The following is an 18528-nucleotide window of genomic DNA, read 5'->3' on the forward strand; positions in this document are numbered from 1 at the left end:
GCAGTGCAACATCATTTTGACAACAGTAATGTGCTTATACTGACAGCCTCACTGTTCGTTTTAGCTGATTTTGTAACCATTTAAATAGAACAACATGACCTTCCAGTGGGAGACATATCGTCCCCCTTTTCCTTGTGTGAAATTTGTCAGTAAGCTTTTTGCCTTCCAACCAGCGAAATGCGGCAGAGTACAGCCAGTAAACGATTCACAAACCACGATTTAGTGCCGTTAAGACGATTTCTTTAAACATTGTCGTAGCTGAAGGAATTTAGTTTCTTCTTGGTACACCCTGTTAAACAAACGGAAAAATGGAGGCGGTACAAATGGAGAGCGATCCACCTTCACCAACATGCATAAGCAATTCATTAATAGTTTTTATATTACAAAAAACTAATAAAAAATATTGCATGGCGCGAGATTCGATCCGGCGGCCTTCGGATTACGAACCCGAGCGCTTAGCGCTGCGCCACGACGCTGTAGAAAATTATTAATCGTATAGAGTATTTCACCGCAACGGTTTCTTTTAACTGTCGATTTTCTCGACAACGGCTGAGAAGTGCACCTTGGTGCTTTGCCACATTACACCTCTGGCCATGAGCTTTTATTATGCGCAGTATGAATCGAATCTGAATTTCACATTTGGCGGCCTCCCCTTGTTAGTTAACAATCCGATTGCGTGCTGGGTTCGTATCTCCGTCACAGAACTTCACATCATGCGCTTCATCTTTAAATGCATGAACACTTTGTTCCTTCTGAATGGAGGTATATCACACATCTTTCGTGGTTAGTTAACAGGGACGAAAGGGTCTTTAAAGGAGTCCCGGTTTATTACAAAAACTGTCGTCTTTTTTTTTTCAAGTTTAGATTTGTTTACTGATATTGGCGAAAATTTCTAATTCTTGCCTCTTCATGACTAGCCAGCAATATGATATGATTAGATTAGATTAATACTTGTTCCACAGATGATGAATACGACATTTCGTAATGAGTAGAATGTGTCATTTTAATGAAAGATTTCTTTACATACCGTGATTCAGTTTCTTTGCAATAGTTTTTTATTCTCTCTCTCTCTCATTCTTTTTTATTTTTATCTCTCCCTCTCTCTCTCTCTCTCTCTCACACACACACACACACACACACACATACACACACACACAGTCTTTTTTTATTTTTATTTGTTTGTTGTTCTCGACTATCGGCGAGGCACGAAAACGTTCGTCAATGATTTTCTTAGTTTTGAGTACACTTACGAAAGATATATAAAAACAACTATGAGAGTTACTGATTTATGAAGCTTATTTTGCAGTCAGTTCTGAGTATTATTAGTAACTACGCTCCAGTCCCTAGACCCAGTTACAGACATGTGAATCACACGGATTACGTATTCCAGGCCGTAACAGCCGCGTCTTTGAGGCGCCAGCTATGGTCACTTCCCAGCCCGCTGTAGGAACACTTCGGTTCGTCTTCTTCCTGCTGGTAATGTAACTGAGATTTGGCAACAAGGCAAGGTATATGTGGCAACTCTGTGATCGACGAGTTACTTCCTGGTGTGCACGGAATTAAGCCTCAAAGTCACTTGATTTTTCCTGTCATTTCCATTGAATAATCTGAGTTATTATTTACTTCCTGATGTGCATGGAATTAAGCCTCAAAGTCACTTGATTTTTCCTGTCATTTCCATTGAATAATCTGAGTTATTATTAACACTTGAGCTGTAACAAAAGATTGTAAATTTTTCAGCCCAGGAAAGTCGTTGCACGTGGAAATCGCATCTAGTTTCGTCCTTTAAATAGCGTTTTTACGAGTTCTAGCCCATACTGGTCTCGTAAGAGGAGACCTAGAGGCATACCTCTTCCATAGCTCTGTGGAAACGTGCTAACCTGAGAGAAAACGTCTGTAATGGTTTGCGGTTCCAGTCTTGCTGTCTGTAACGTTTTATCCCTTCTGTGAAAGAGCTACAAGCAGTCAGATCACACATCGATAAGGAAATTGCAAGAAAATACTTTCGGCTCATAGTGCAATGGTGAAATACTTACAATGCTGCACAACAGATAACGCCTCTTTCTGCTGCTGACGAACAAATTTTGGGTTTCTAGGAATACATAACTTCATTTATGAAATGCCACATTTGCATAACACTTGAGTATGACACAGCATACCAATCAAACACAGACCCAATCGAAATCTAAGTGATTAGTGTTTTACTAATTCGTGCCGATAGAGGCACGCTTGTGTACAGATACTCTCGTCGTAAGGTTATCGTGGGTAGTTTTATTTCTTGTAATACAGTGCACAATTTTCGTACGGTTGCTTTTAGTGTTGTTAAAACATTAGTTAACATGAGAGAGAAATTAATCATCAACGATATATGCGAATTATCTGATGTTATCTATAACAGTCTAACAAAGCACATGCAGTTTATTGATTACATGCATGCAGAAGACTTGTTCTGAGTTAAAGCTGTCAAACAAGGCTTGGTGAGGAATAAAATGCCACTGCCACACGACAGCTAATGTAGAAAATACTTTTCTGACGTATTTTGCCACGATGCGCTCTCCCCATACATAATACAAAAGTTTCGAGATGCTTCTGCAGTCTGGCCATCTATTAAACCTGAAAAGAACAAAATGTCGCAGAAGTTAGCCCTTTTTCCACATGCGACTATTTTGGGTTGAGAAGTGAAGGGAATTATGTTCAAAGTTCCATTAGATCGATAACTTCAACAGACAGCAGTATGGCGTTTTAAAAAATGCAGCAGTGAATGTACCCACACTCGCGACGCCTTATTAACAGTGCGCGATGCTTACCGTTACGCTACTAGCTGACACATAGCTACATCTCCATAACTCAGCAACAATTCCTCCAGAACTTGCGCATTGCACAGTGCTGTGTGAGAATGCAATGGCCGGATCTAGACTTCTGAGAGACAGACAGTTACAGCTTTTCTTTTGCACTGCACGATGTTTTTAACTAACTGGTAGCGCAATAGAGTATTCAAGTCGAAATGAACACTTCCTGTTTAAATTTCTGCATCCTACACTGTTGGAAGTTCTGTGTAGGTGTCAGTTACGTGATTTTATTGCAGTGATTACAAAAGAATCGAATGTATGCACTGGGTATCCGAGGCAGCTAGTTCATGGTGATTCGGTCAACCAAGTAAATGAATGTATTGAACATGCTGCAAACCACTACAGGGAGTCTGTGTGTCAGAATTCTCATCCAGTGTGGCGCAACATTGTTAGAGTAATAAGTGATGGAGCAGAGAATTTGATGGTCTGTTGGATTGATGCTAGATTTCCTATACTTATGGTCTGGATTCGATTCCGACTTCTGCTGATAATTTTTGATAAGGAGAGACAGATTCTGTTCTCTTCTGGCTACGCCAAGTCAAGAAGGTATAATGGCATTGTGGTCTGAAATTCACGTTAAACATGATATTCCTTCTCTACCAAATAGACGTTAGGTTGAACCACAATCAAGTCAGGAGTTGCGTCACGTAGAAACTCTATCAGCAGTAACCTTTCTTATACTAGTTATTTATTTCTAGTGACGAAACAAACGCAATGTAGGGTCACAGGACACTTACTCCATCTTTTATTTGAGCTTCTGTATGTCGATAAAATTGGTTCTGATCTGGGAATGCAACTCAGACCGCCCTTAAGGCGGAATTTGATCCCTTCGTGACAATACAGTTCGACTGCAATTTACTGTTTGTTCAAAACTGCAGATTCCTCAACATCTCCACATATTGCGCGTGTAAGGATTTGAATCCTAGCCCGGCACTAAAGCTTTCATTATGTATTATCAAGCTCTAGCATGAGAACACCTATCTGCTGGTGGGTAATAATTTTAGTTTTTAATGTATTTTCATTCGTTGTCAACACTAACTTTATTTGACGTTTTTTAGTCCCAGTGAGACACAGAACTGTTTGCGAAATCATTGTAAATTCAAGGATGTTATTCCGAGCTGCTGGTGGAGGAAAAATTCGGTACCTGACGTCTCTTTGTGTGCAGTCAACAACGATATGTGTGGGGCTCGATTCCCAGTCAGCACCGAAGTCTTCGTCATATTATTTCTAGTTCAAACATGCTCACATGTCGCTGCTGGTGTAACAAACCCATTTTTAACGTTCGTTTTCTCTAGAATATAACAGCGATAGGTGCCAGGTTGGAGTCCTGGGAAAGAAAAAATTAATGTTTCGTCTCGTCATTTCAGTTAAAACATCTAGCTACTGCCGAGAAAATCCGATATGTCACAGTTGATTGTGCTTCGATGACAATCCAGTTAGGTTCTGGGTTCGAATCCCTGTCCAACACAAAGCTTTACCTCACGGCATTTCAAGTAAGTTACTTGTGAAGAAGCAATATTTAACATCTCTCGTAGTTCGTTAACAAGGACAATAAATGCTGGGTAGGATTTCGCGTCCGTTAACAATGTTTACGTTATGTAGTTTAAAGTTGATATTACCTAACTGATACTGTCTAAAATCGAGATATATCACTCTCTGTATGACTAGTCAGGAATGACTGTTAGTTTCCGTCAGTCATGAAGCCTTTGCTTAGTCTGCATGACCTGGGTTTGAATCCATATGCAGAACGAGACGGTTCGTCGTGTCATTTGAAGTTCACACATATTGTCAACTAGCTGCTCGTGAATAACTTAAATTTTTAATGTCATTTTGTGTTAAATAATAAGTACGGTATGTTATTTTGAAGAGGAAATCATGAATACGACGAACTTACTACGTGAATTACCTATCTGACGTAATAATGAGAGTGGTAACATTTCGTGTATGTCATTTATTGTAATAAATGTGAACTTACAAGCCTGAAGAACCGTATTATCTGTGATAAGATGTTCCCTGATATTTGTAGTACCTTGGTATTATTTTACATCTTGAGTTATTGCGATGCAGAGCAGTGTTTTCTAATGGTGACTTGTTGGAACCATTTTCAATAGTCAAACGACTGTACCGAGGGGCGATTAGAGGACCTGCTAGATAGCTGTGCTATGTGGGTTGCATTCGAATCAGGCGATATACAATTCTGGTCGTTCGGATACTTTTGAGCACGACTGTACATCATTCTAAAACATGTTTTATGCGTACACAACATGATTATCTGTTGTGTTTTCTTTTTTTATTAGGAATTTTAAACTATTAAAAAGCCCAAGCTTGGACTGTCTTCTGAAGAGTTTTTAAGATTCAAGCACCTACACCAGGACCATTGTCATGAACACCCATCCCAGGCCCATCATCGCAAGCTCGCAGACTGTCATTGCAAGCATCTACATCGACCTCTAATAATCTGTTAACTAGCAACTGTTTCTTAGCCTATCCTATTAATCCTATCCAGCTGGATATCAAGATCCTATCCTGTTCTTGAATGCATGCCAAGGTTCATGGTAACTGGAAATTTTCAACATACTCTACGATTCACATTCTGATGTAAAACGTAGTTCACTGCTATGCTGCAATTTTAACATATTTAGTAATTGTGTTGTTGCTACAGTTCTCGTACATTTATGGGGGAAAATTGGCGTGATAAGGTGAGGCACCCCGTTTGCTGAATGAGAAACATCCATCAGGACGAGAACACAGATCTGATTCTCTGAATTTCAAGAACGTAAACCTGGGGAAGTCTTAATCAGGATTCTGTGACTTTCTTGTGAATGTAATACAACTACACGCGGCAATATTCGATTATCGAGTGTGTGGTTTGGAAAGAACCTAAGACGACAGATTAAAGTGCTGTGGATGAAATGAGCAACAAAAAATTCTCATTCGTCTGTGTCAGAAATATTTTACTGGTTATTTCCTAGCCGACAGCACTTCTGGTTGACATATTCCGCCGTTAATAACATGTGGTCTCTACTGAACAAGACAAATTTTTGTAAGAAACTTGTACATGGTATCAGGAACAGAGAAGCTGGCATTTACATCTTTACTGCTAAACAGCAATAGGAATATGTGTTTTTGAGGACAGTGCATTTGTACTAAACTGACATGTAATAAACAATTATTACTGAAAACTATTACAAACGTGAAAGAATTCTCAATTACAAGCCATCTCAAGTGAGGAGACTTGTGAAAATTCTTATGGTGTCATTCTCATATCGAAATTTTGTGTGTTATGTAAACAATGACTGTGAATCTGGAATCTGTGGACAAGCATCTGTCATGTGTAGCATGTGTTACACAATGATTTATCAAAGAAAAACAAGACACATATAAGGGAGTATTCTTTTGACCATCAGGAATTTCACATTTTTTTCTGGTGATTGTCATCTGTTACAGTCCCTTATGTCTCTGCTACAAACCAGGACAGAAGAGCGAAATTAAGAAGGAAAAATATCTGGGCAGTATTTGTGGATTAATGAAACAATGAGAGACAAGCACCACTTCAGAAAGCAATGCTGAGAAATGTATGCTATCTAACAAAGAAGTAAAGAAGCATCCAGCACACATGGTTGGGTGTTAGTGTCACTTTATGCATATGTGTAGACACCATTGGCGAGTATGTAAGAGATTAGAGCTGCGATTGATTCTCTTTGAAAAGTGGAACAGGCACCAGATTGTATTAGTGTCATTCATGTTTAGTGGATGAAGATTGTCAGATGTTGAGTCATCACGGCCAAAGACAAGGAGATACCACTTACTCACATGAGACACAGTTTTATCAGTATCTGACTGAGTTTGAAAGAGGCCTCATTGTGGGCCTCCTTTTGGCCACCTGGTCGAATCGTGCAGTATTCAGATTTCTGGGGCATTCGGACGTTAGTGTGACCCAATGTTGGACTGCTTGGAAGCATAAGGCAGGCACAGTGGTCACCATGGTTCCGGTCGAGCACATTTGAATACAAAAATTAAGGTCACTGTATTGTCAACAGGCCTGCCGAACCCCCTCACAACTGCACCAGCAGTCGGGAATTGGGGAGAAGCGAGAGGTCTGCATTGTTCCAGATTTCTGATGACGTCATCCCACAGCGCCAGTTCCCCCCCCCCCTCCGACTAGCCTACAGTTCCTCTGATGTCACAACCCAAGATAGCTGCCTAGTGCCAATTGTCCTACGTTTAAAATGATAGAACATTCAAAATATTGTAGCAAGTTCAAAATATCCCTCAAGTCCAGTTGCCTTAATATTAAAACAGAGGGAGGTTCAGAAAACCCATGTTGCAATCTAGGTCACTTGCCCTAAGTGTAAAACAGAGGAAAATTAAAAAAAAATCACTTGTCCTAAAAATGGCTTATGTCCCTTTGTGGTATGCTCATATTTAATGTTTCAATAATTAGCCTCTAACCAGTTCCCAGCCTGCTTGCACTGTTTAAACAGTTGTCATCATTGGATAGGATAGGAACTACTGGATCAGCCCTTCATTTGTTTAAACAATCGCGCTAGCATGGCCTTCTCAGCACCACCCTCTGTGTAACTGCAGACCGTGAGCCGAGCTTTAAACAATTCTTCCACCCCATAGTTCCATCGCTGTTGTTTGTATGTAGTAGGAACATTTATTTGTTCAAGCAAAAGTGTTGGTTTTCTACATTCAAGTAGTTGTAAACTGACGAGATGCCACAGCGTCCATAACTGGCTGCACTGCTCTGTGCCCCATCCAGTGACCTACTCCTAGCCACACCTCAAACTGACATGAAGTCCAGTGACGTCAGGTGATACTGCGACTGCTGGCTGGCCCTGCCTACTCCTCTGGAAGACACTAAGCTATCTGCCATGACGCTTCTGCAGCGCTCACTCATGTAATTTGGAATATTAACACGTAACAGCTAATATTAGTAGTTAAAACCTCAGAGATTTCACAAACTCACAGATGTGTATAAGAACAAGGTGCCTGAGTCAGTCGCACAGTCTCTGTGCCACTGAACAAAATATTGACCAACTCCTCAATATTTTGTGCAATGTAATACTTATAGTTCTGGTCTACTCTTCAGTACTGCTCTGTGTACATTTAGTATTAATATGTTTACTTCTAAGAGTCCTGTGTCATAAATTGATAGTAGTGGCACGCTCTACACATTATTTAAGTAACAACAAATGTAATGTGGTGGCTTAAACCAATTTAACCCTTATCTGTGAAGATCGTTCAAGACTGAAACTGATTGATACTTGGGTTTAAGATAAAAGCAGCTGATGATCAAATACGCATTTTATAAAAAATTCAATACTCCTACAAATTTACCACATAGTAAACGTTGTACAATGAGTCAGTAACTTTTTGCATGAAATCTGTCTGTGGACCTTGCAAAGTCTCCTTGGGAAACTTAACCTGTAGCAGTATTTCATGATAACATCAGTAGAGCAGTTGAAAAATGCTCCCCGTGTTCTGTATAATACCCTGTATTGCAATTATATACAGAGTGAACTAATAATATCAGTGGCAGTCAAGTACATAGTTTAACTGTAAGTAAATGAAAGTGTGTCGATCAAATACCCTGTAGATATAGCCTTATGCTTTTACACCTATCATACAGTAGTCGCTATTTCTTTTTGACATTCTTTACATAGACAGTATACCACATACTGTTCTACTAGATTCATATGCATCCTGTGCACAGTCAACCATCCATTTAAACTTGAGCTGTAGTACTTCTACATGTTCCCACCAATAGGTAAATGTTTCCAGTCCCTCCTTGAGGTATGAGTCGACTGCCCCTTTATCTAGATTACTAGGCATGTAAATAATTCAAGCTGTTTTAGTAATCGTGGCTGGATATTTTATTCAACATGTTAGAGACTGGATGCAAGAAAGCACAGGTTGCAGAGAGATGGTACTTTACATTAATTTTTAATTTGAATTCATATAGTGGAATGAATTCTTCCAAAATGGACTGTTGGGAAAGCTCTGTAAGGCTTCACAAAAAATTTCAATAATACACATAAGATTGTTACTCAGTGCATGCATCCACACCCCACTGGACAGCAGTGGTAGCATATGTTAAATTTCTGAATGTAGATTACTAACAATTTATGCACTGTGTTGTACATTTTCACCGTTCTTGGGTAGTCACTGACATATTGTATGCTTACCCAATTGCAATAACATCAGTGATGTTTCAGTGTTAATCATTGCTGTTATTTGTGTTGAATTTTTGCATAATTGGTACCATTCACAATTTCATACCGCTATTTTCACATCTCTAAATGGCAGATTTTCAAAAATCACCAGTATAATTATCAATGCAATAGGATCCGCAGATGCAATGAATTTTTTGAATGATTTCTTGAAGCCTTCAGCTGCAATTTTCTTTATTTCCTGTACAATTGTACAATTTCGGCCTTAGGCCATTTTCAAGTATCTAAAACAGAAGTTTCATACATTGGATACATTAGTGATGCTTGTGATTTTGATGTAGGAACAAATCATATCTGTAGATATACTAGGCGCTTTATAACTTACTTTATGCATGATTTTTTGGTAACAGATTATATCACATACGTCGTTCCTCCTATGACATCATATCATGCTTATAAATTAGTTTAAGGTGTTCACGCTACTTTAGTAGCATGTTACTTCTGAGAAGTTGTTGAAAAGCTCTTATATATAATGTACTTAACACTAGGAAGATATCATTATTTTACAGAACTTTGCTACTTAACCTGCATATGCTTTTATTCTCAATTATATTTAATTATCATTCATCATTGGTGTAAATATGACTGTATGTAACTTCTTTAAAATAACTTGTAAATATTTGTTCTGTTATTGTAGGAGCCCATCATTTTTGAATAGTTGGTACAAAGATATTATATATCACATTTATCACAGTATTCTAATGAGATAGTACTGAGAACCACGAGAGTCTATTAAAAATTGCTTTATGGTTGCTTGATGTTTCGCATTACATTCACATTTATTAATGAGTGTAGCGATTTTTTGCTCATTTAAAACTTTGCCTGACTAATCTTTTAGATGTATGTAGATTTCAATTTCTTCCATTACATCCATGACTTTTTCTTTCTGTAACTTATGTAATATTTGAAGTGATCCATCTATAACACAGTCATTCAAGGAGAAATTTGTGAAATAATAGAACTTCTACAATTGAGATCCACAGACGGTTCGAATCTTGAGGCATGGCAGATTCGTCATTGACTTTCATCCAGTCGTCTTCTCCATATCACCGCCAAGCTGCACATCATCGTCAAGGCACAGGGACTGCACCATGCCAAAGGACAATCGAGTATCGCCAGCAGCAGCCATGGGTTTGAGTTTGACCTGCACTCACCACCTTCAGCGGTAATTTCCTGGTGGTGGACAGTGCCCCAGCACCGCCAGCCAGCTGCTGTCATCTGCTACCACCAGCACTGAGTTCCATGGCTGGAAGTTGGTAGATGTGACATTATTTTACTGATAAGCAAATGAGTATAGCTTCAGAAAAAATTGGATGATTCCTTCAACAGAAACGGCTTCACAAACTCAACAAGTCAATAATGTGTCAGTCCACAGCAGGCTCTTATGCATGCAGATATTTAATTTGGCATTGATTGATTTTGATGTTCATGTAGACAGTAGGCTAAACTAGGAACATCATGTTCTCCAGATACCGAAATGGCTATCACCACAAACAATTGTACAAAGGGTGACTTTCTGTTTTAGTGACTGCAGTATATCAAGATCAGTAAATTTTGGATATTTTCATTCGACAGTGTGTTATGATATAATGCACTCTGGGATAAATAGAAATGACGCACCACAAAGGATTTATTTGAATGGGACAGAGGTTGGTAGATGTGGTGTATATGTACCGGCGAACAAATAATTATAATTTCAGAAAGTTGAATGATTTCTTCAAGAAAAACAGCTTGACAATTTTGAGCCAGTCAATAATGTGTTGGTCCACAACAGGTCCTTATGCAAGCAGTTATTCGGCTTGGAATTGATTGGTAGAGTTGTTGGCTGTTCTCCAGAGGGATATGGTGCCAAATCCTGCCTAATTGGCGTGATAGATCGCCAAATCCCGAGCTGGTTGAAGGGCCCTCACAAAATGCTCCAAATGTTCTCAGTTCGGGAGAGATCTGGCGACCTTGACTGCAAGGCAGGGTCCAGCAAGCACGAAGGTGAGTAGCAGAAACTCTAGGCATGTGCGACTAGGAAGTATCTTGCTGAAGTGTAAGGCCAGGATGGCTTGCCATGAAGTGCAACAAAACAAGGAATAGAATATTGTTGGTGTATTGCTGCGTTGCAAGGGTGCTGTTGATAACAACCAATGGATCCTTCTATGAAAAGAAATGGCACCCCAGACCATCACTTCTGGTTGTTGGACCAAATGACAAGCGACAGTGAGAATGGTATCCTACCAATGTCCGGAACGTCTCCAGATACGTCCTTGCCGGTCACTGGGACGCAGTCAGAAGTGGGACTCATTACTGAACGCATTTATACGCCAGTCAGTCAGATCCTAGCTCCCGATGACAAGTAAAGACGTCACTGGAGACGCTCTGTTCAGTGGTGGGACATCATCAACCTGACAATCAGAAGTGATGATCTGGGGTGCGTTTTCTTTTCATAGCATGGCCCCTCTGGTTGTCACTCATGGCACCCTTACCATCATGGCAGGCCATCCTAGGCTAATATTTCAGGAGGGCAGTGCCCTCCCGCACACGGCGAGGGTTTTTACTGCTTGTCTTCGTGCTTGCCAAACTTAGTCTCGGCCAGTAAGGTCGCTAGATCCCTCACCAATACAGAACTTTTGGAGCATTATGGAGAGGACGCTACTACCAGATGGCGGTTTTCAGTATCTAACATGGCAATTGGGCAGAATTTGGCAGAATATCCCCCAGGAAAACCTCCAACAACTGTGTGAATCAATGCCAAGCTGAACAACTGCTTGCATAATTGGGAGAGTTGGACCATCACTTTACTTACTTGCTCAATTTTTGACATACTTTCTCTTCGAGAAGTCATCCAATTTCCCTGAAATTGTAATCATTTGATTGTCTGTATATGTAAATAACAACTATTCAGATAATTTCTTTTTGGTGCGTCTTTTTTTTTTTTTTTAGAAGGTACTCTGGGGCAACATGGCAACATCATAAATCTTCACTATAGAGGAAAGAACAGTTCAGGTCAAATGTGCAGTACCCCTTTAAACTTCATGCCATAATTTTTCAGACAATTCAATATATTGGAATCTCTATACATACCCATCTATATATTTATATTCTCTGTATTGACTCCTGTCCCTACAGATCGATATTTGCTGAAGTCTGGGGAGTCTTTGCCAATTAAACTTAGTTATAAGCTATTCTTTGTACATTTCTCTGGTTTTTAACATATTTGACTAAATTTACATAAATATTATTTTGAATTGATGGGTATTCTGGTGGCATATATTGTACTAGTGCTAAATGTTTCACCACCAGATAGAAAGTTCGGTATTTTAAGATCTGTATTATCAGTTTACATTTATTATAATGTGTCTGTCTTCCACATATGTATTTATGAGTATATTGTAATAGTTGCAATTCTTGATTATAGTATACTTCACATAATTATCCATCACTGGCTACTCCTGCAAGTATTACATGACTTGTTCCACATCGCTGAAGGCTCTCCTCTATGATGGAATGTATGGAAATCATTGTATGAATGATTGAACAAAACCTAGTGGCCCTCAAAACCCAACGAAGATGCTAAGTCATGAAAAGTACATGACTAGTCGCTTCCTTCTTGTGACGCCCATCATAGTACAATTCTGTCAAAATTCAGAAATATACATTCTTGCATTTCGTACTGGACCTCAGTAAGTTAGACATATTTTAAATAAATCATTACAACGACTATGGAATCCATATATTTCATTAAAGCTTGTATTTTCTCACTAAGCTCTTGCACAGTGATTTTACATTCGCACCAGGGGAAAATTTTTCCAACACCTTTTTATAGGCTTGATGTTGTACCTCTTCTTTCTTGACCATATCACCTAGATTTTAAAATAATGAACTTTTATACATTATAGTTGATGCATTTATCACCTCCTTGATAAAATAACTTTTGTTTATTATTCAGAAATACCTTTTGGTGTAGCAGCTTCACTAGCAAACACGGAAAAACTCGAATAACACAATAGAAAGTTAATAAAACTTCATGTAATAACATGTCTTTAATGTGCAACCGCCTACAGCATAATGCATTGTTTCACAACATTTATTCTTTATGTTTTATAAAAGCAAAAGTTGAAATTCTTATTTAGTGTTCCTTCTCATTTGGGATACTTTAGCATTCCTTAGAATGAAAAGTATCACACACTTAAATGTTACATTATAATTTCCAACATCTGGCATAGGTTTATATGTTTTTTCTCTTCTCTGTCTCATTCGCAGAATTAAATTTTAGGTATTGTCACATGGGACTAATGTTGATATGGTAATCTACAATTTTTAAGACATCTCTTCCTGCAATTTTGTCACATGAAACACAAAATAAATTCTGCGATATTTTGACAATGTCCCACATAAAATGGAAGCAATAAGAACCAAGGGAACTCCCGACATCGCAAGCAGAACTTTTCAGACTCCATATTGTATACATCATGTTCAGCAGAAATGCATTGTAGTGTTCATGATAAATCATGCCAAGCACTGATAGGTTTTGATGAGCTACGCCAGACACATATAAATTGATGTCATAATTTTGAAACTTCCTGGCAGATTAAAAGTGTGTGCCCGACCGAGACTCGAACTCGGGACCTTTGCCTTTCGTGGGCAAGTGCTCTACCATCTGAGCTACCGAAGCACGACTCACGCCCGGTACTCACAGCTATACTTCTGCCAGTATCTCGTCCCCTACCTTCCAAACTTTACAGAAGCTCTCCTGCGAACCATGCAGAACTAGCACTCCAGAAAGAAAGGATATTGCGGAGACATGGCTTAGCCACAGCTGGGGGATGTTTCCAGAATGAGATTTTCACTCTGCAGCGGAGTGTGCGCTGATATGAAACTTCCTGGCAGATTAAAACTGTGTGCCCGACCGAGACTCGAACTCGGGACCTTTGCCTTTCGCGGGCAAGTGCTCTACCATCTGAGCTACCGAAGCATGACTCACGCCCGGTACTCACAGCTTTACTTCTGCCAGTATCTCGTCTCCTACCTTCCAAACTTTACAGAAGCTCTCCTGCGAACCATGCAGAACTAGCACTCCAGAAAGAAAGGATATTGCGGAGACATGGCTTAGCCACAGCCTGGGGGATGTTTCCAGAATGAGATTTTCACTGTGCAGTGGAGTGTGCGCTGATATGAAACTTCCTGGCAGATTAAAACTGTGTGCCCGACGGAAACTCGAACTCGGGACCTTTGCCTTTCGCGGGCAAGTGCTCTACCATCTGAGCTACCGAAGCACGACTCACTCCTGGTAATCTTCCAGGAAGTTTCATGTCAGCGCACACTCCGCTGCAGAGTGAAAATCTCATTCTGGAAACATCCCCCAGGCTGTGGCCAAACCAAGGCTCCGCAATATCCTTTCGTTCAGGAGTGCTAGTTCTGCATGGTTCGCAGGAGAGCTTCTGTAAAGTTTGGAAGGTAGGAGACGAGATACTGGCAGAAGTAAAGCTGTGAGTACCGGGCATGAGTCGTACTTCGGTAGCTCAGATGGCAGAGCACTTGCCCGCGAAAGGCAAAGGTCGCGAGTTCGAGTCTTGGTCGGGCACACAGTTTTAATCTGCCAGGAAGTTTCATATCAGCGCACACTCCGCTGCAGAGTGAAAATCTCATTATGTTATAATTTTGTATTATAGATTTTATATAAATTGGTGTACTAAAAATGTTTGTTTTCATTTGTTTCATGATCCACTACAGAGTTCAGCAAAGTGTTCCAGTGTTGTTCTGATGACATGGCAGGTGGTGTACAGGGTGGTACTGAAGTCCAACCAATGGCTAGCAATGCAGCAGACGACGTGGAAGATATCTTTGAGACTGAATATTAAGTATCAAAATGTCTTGCTTATGAATGTAATGATGAATACTATTCACAACTGTATCTGACGTCTATGCACATAGAAGTTGTGTTCTAGGAGGTATGTGTCTGTTATTGGTTCACTGTGCATAAGAAATACTCAGAAGATATGTTAAGACATTCATTTGTGAGAATTATTGAGTATGACGTTTTAATTTTGATACCTTCGAGTTGAAGAAAGATTAGCCAAGCAACATTAAGTGGAGATTCTTATAGGTCATAAGAAGTAAACAGAAGTTGAAATTGAAGTTTAAATGGCAATAAATGTTCTTAATCATTTCATAAGTTCGAAAGTGTAGCAATGTCTTTGACAGTTAATAACGAGAAGACTTTGATTGATTAATCTGTAGTTTGGTAATCAGTGCATATGGAATTATGAGGAGACTTTGTAAACTGAAAATGATAATTTAATTAGCATAATAGTGATTTGATAGTTAAATGGACATCAGTGAGCTACATTACAACATTTGTGAATTCAGCACATGTGAGTTACGCCAAGTGAACTGAATAGTACGATTAATGGCTCTGTTAAAGATCTCATATGATCTAATTGTGGGTAAAATTTTACTTTTGGAAGTGGTGGCGTATTGTAGTGATGCAGTGATGAAGCAAATAATTAATGTTGTTCCTGCTCTATGGCTGATACAGTCCTGTTTGTACCTTTGTCAACTTAGTAAATTAATGATGCTCATAAGGCAAGCATTTCATAACATGTTTGCTTAAAATGAATTTCACATAATTCCCAGCATACATCAGTCGTTGCCAACATAAGCACACTACGTCGCCACTGCTGTAAGTGAAATTTAACACTTGTGATGTTCATAGGTTACTGGTGTCTTGCAGGCCAGTTGTAATTAGTATCACAGAGACAGATTGTCATTCATTATTCTGCTTATCAGTAAGGTTGTTGTCTCTGACTGCAGTTTATAGAAGATGTGAACACTGACATTTAAATTCTGATAACGAAGTGCAGCTAATGATATGACTTTAAGTGAGTTATTCAAAGGCTTACATATTAAAAAAAGAATTATTGTTAAATATTTTAATTATAGAAGTATATGAAAGAGGATATTGACAACAGAGATTATTGTGTTGTTTGAACATCGATATATGCAGACTTCTTTTCTTTCACAATATCACAAAATTTTCCTATGAGTGCAGCTTAACATTATACATTCAAACTATGCATGTGTGTAGTGAAATACAAGAAAATTTCATTTATATGAATATTACTTCGGATTTGCCTGAGTCCTAGATACAATTCGATTTGCACCTAGAGTGTGGCAACACACAGTCCCACTAGCAAGTATACAAAAGTCCTTATCCATTGACCAGTTTGTCACAGGCAGTTGTAGTTGACATCAGGACAGGTGGGGCACTGCAGCACATTCGTTGGGCTTTGTGTTATACTTAACACCCTACAGATATATGCTGTTTCTAAGAACCAATAAAATGAATATCTAGAAAAAGTGTAGTTATTGGTACGATTTGTTGAAATAAAATAATAGGAAACGTCATATTTTTGCTTTGTAACAGACATGTTATGAAAGTAAGGCGACAAGTTTAAGATTAATGGAAAACAGTTAATAACATATCAACGATTAAAGCTTTTAGAAGATCATAACATAAAATACTGGTCTCTTATTGTAGAGCTTCAGCATAGTGTAGTTAGTAGGAGTGCAACATTATGGAAGAGTGGGTAGAAGGTTCATGTTCGGCTATTTTCAATTTTTTTCATCTTTACACTTCCTCAAAGCTTGTGGGAATTTCTTAAGAAATTAACAGAAATAATGTCTGTAATATTTGATGATGTAAATGCAAGTTCATTCTGTCAGGAGTGGGTTTGTACTATTTTATACACTTTTATAAGCTGTTGTTTTTACTGACTGCACATGTATCTTCCCTTTTCGTCTAGATACATGTTCATGAATATTGAAGTTTCTATTATGTATACCACACACAGAACAACATTACTAGCGTATGGACAAAGGATCAAATGTACATATTGATAGAGCTAATTTTGAAATTTTATGAGCAACCATTTCCATGAACAAAAGTGTATGGTTTGTGAGCCAAATAAAGACAAAACTCCCGGTTGAGAGCGCCGAGAACGCAAAATCACGTTAACCAACTCCTCTTGAGTACTGACGATTCTGAGCCTCATGATGTTGGCTATCACATCCCAGAGCACGTCAACATTAGTTTCCTTGTCCAACCTGATCGTGGCTTTACTATAAGTTTATCATGACTATTTTTCATTAACTCTTCTGTGGCTCCAGACATGATTTTCATGCTCCTATAATACTTATTCTACAATCCTTTCCCTTCAGACTTCAACTAGTGCATCTTGTACCATCTCGCCAGAACCGATTTCACTTTAATCACACTTCACACTATGTATAAGTAAAATATAGTCGGCAAACCACACATACACACACACACACACAGACACACACACACGCACATATGAACACAAACACACATGCAGTCATTGACCTTTCTACTGTCAAAGACTAGTAATCTGTTTTTCAAAATTCTTCGATTTTTTTCTCGAGCTTCTCAAGGTAGACTTACATAGAGATTCCCAGTTATCTACTGAAACACAGACTAGTTAGATGAAATGTTCATAAGTAACAATATTCAAGTAACTCTTATCTTTCCTGATACTGTAACAAGATATCTCACTGCACTCATCTGATGTTATGTGTTTGATCATTTGCATGTGTGCATAATAACTCAAGTACAATGTGGCCAAAAGTAAGCAATTTCATGAAAAAGCCAACTTCCCCATTTAAATACATCTTAAACTCGTCTTGTTAGTTCCTATTCGTATCTATTCCAATACAAATGACATACCAGTACTTAAAATAGATGAAATTAGTGCTGTGGAATGAGCCCCTTTATTAGCTTCTATTTATCATAGGCAACTTAAGGCATTCCTGTTTATAAACAGGGAGTGATGGGGTGTAAAAAGAGGGAATCACTGAATTACTGACCATTAGTTGTATACCTAATCTCTGACTACTGCAGAATGGTAAAGTACATTTTAAGTGGAAACTTTACGACATTCCTGGAAGATAAGCTGTTTTCTTAGAGCATTGACTAAAGACCAGGGAAAACAATTTTGTGAAAAAAAGCTTTCTTTGTTCACATGCAATACTTTAAATGTAGTACATCCAGGTGAATACATCGATTCCATCATCTGAGATTTTGGAAAGACATTCAGCAATACACTACACTGCTGTATAGTAACCAGGAAATAACTTCACAAATATATGACTGATTCTAAGAGTTTTCCTTCACAGTAATCAGCACATTATACATGGTGACAAATATTCAACACAAAGAAAACTAACATCGAGTATACCCAAGGAAGCATAATTTATAGGATCTCTAAGAGTGTCTAGAAATGTTAATTAATTTTCCAGGAGGTTCAGGAGCACTATCAGAAAATTCTATGACAGTGCTGTTGTCTACAGCAAATTGCAAGCGTTGGATGATCATAAGGACATACTGAAATGGGCAGATAGAATTTCTGCTTTGCACAATGAACGGCAGTTTTCTT

The sequence above is a fragment of the Schistocerca nitens genome, chromosome 4, assembly GCF_023898315.1.
Source record: "Schistocerca nitens isolate TAMUIC-IGC-003100 chromosome 4, iqSchNite1.1, whole genome shotgun sequence".
NCBI lineage: Eukaryota > Metazoa > Arthropoda > Insecta > Orthoptera > Acrididae > Schistocerca > Schistocerca nitens.